The following is a 1,414-nucleotide window of genomic DNA, read 5'->3' as shown; positions in this document are numbered from 1 at the left end:
GGCTGCTGCGGCCTGGCGGCCGCGCATGCGCAGTGCTCCCTGCCGCGGCTTCGCACCTGCCCCGGCAGCGCGGCTCCGCGGAGGGCGGAGTGCCGGGCCGGGCCGGGGCCGCGGGTGCCCCGCTGTCACTTCTGTTTCAGATGTAAGGGCGCCTTCCCCTCGGACGGCTGAGCGCTGTGGGCATGGGCGGGTTAACCCGGCCCCGACCCGTGGGCTAAATCGAACGTTAACCCTTTGCGAAGAGGCCTAAGGCACAACATCTTCCCTTCCCGCTTTGGAGCGGGCAGAGCAACCTCTTTTGAGTCCGCTCTCTTCACACATAGACCTCGTGGCTCAGTGCCACCGTTCAACTGAGGGAAAAACAGAGCTTTATCACTAGTGAAAGAGAAAGCCATATGCTGAACCACTTGTTACAGCCGCTGCTGGAAGGACCGTGGAGATTTCTGCAATTTTAAGGGTCTGTTTTCTGATGCACACTGTTACTCCGCAACTAGCGTATACGTGGACTTGCTGAACAAGACGGTTCAGCGGTCAAATACTCACCAAATAGGCACATTTCCAGCAAAATTATTTCTGCTGTCAGCTGGCACGTTAGGCACATACGTAGTATGTGAACGCCAAGTTATCTTCAGGAAGTTTTTGTTGACCCGGAGCCAAAAAAAGTTCTGCTTCCTAGAAATAATTTGTTGTTTTAAACTTACAGAGGTGAGCCATTGTTTTGTAACTACCGTTATAAACTCCCAACTACTACATTGTCATATCTCACTGTGTTATCTGAGGTATAATGGAAGCCGTCCTTTTTATGTTTTCCAGTGATGTGTAATAAAAGACACTTTGTTGGGCCCTTGAAATAGTACAGCAAGACAAAACATGCATTATTATTTAAGTCAGGTTTTACAAGCACTTGCTGTGATTGAACTGTCCAAACAAAGTATAAATTTCCCCTTTCTTGAGGCTGTGGCCCACATATTTTTCATTTTGAGGTATAAAGCAAGTCAGTGTGCTCTACTGCTAAAGTATTAATGAGAATCTGTCAGAAGCTACTGAATTCCAGCCAGAATTGGTTACTTTGTGCCTGTTTCTTTGTTAGAAATACGGGGCTACTACCACTTTGCAGCCATGCTGCCAGAATATCAGTCTATAAACAGTTTCAGCACTCGGTATCAACAGGTATAGCTTTGCTGACCCTCTAGCAACAGGCTGCATCTGTTAAGCCAGAAATGAGTTTCAGCAGCATTTTAAAAAGTTCAGTCTTGCACCATGGAGGTGCTACCAGCAGCCCCCCGGCAAGGACCCACAGCTGCGCTCCTGATGCCTTTGCGGGGGCGGGTGACACGCCGTCCAAACCGCGCTAATGGGGGTAACCAACACCGCCCGCGGTGGGTCTGTGGGGCGGCTAACGCGGGGGGCGAGG

This window comes from Aptenodytes forsteri, unplaced genomic scaffold (assembly GCF_000699145.1).
Source record: "Aptenodytes forsteri isolate BGI_AS27 unplaced genomic scaffold, ASM69914v1 Scaffold257, whole genome shotgun sequence".
NCBI lineage: Eukaryota > Metazoa > Chordata > Aves > Sphenisciformes > Spheniscidae > Aptenodytes > Aptenodytes forsteri.
The sequence above is the reverse complement of the archived record's forward strand: the minus strand, read 5'-3'. Positions refer to the sequence as shown.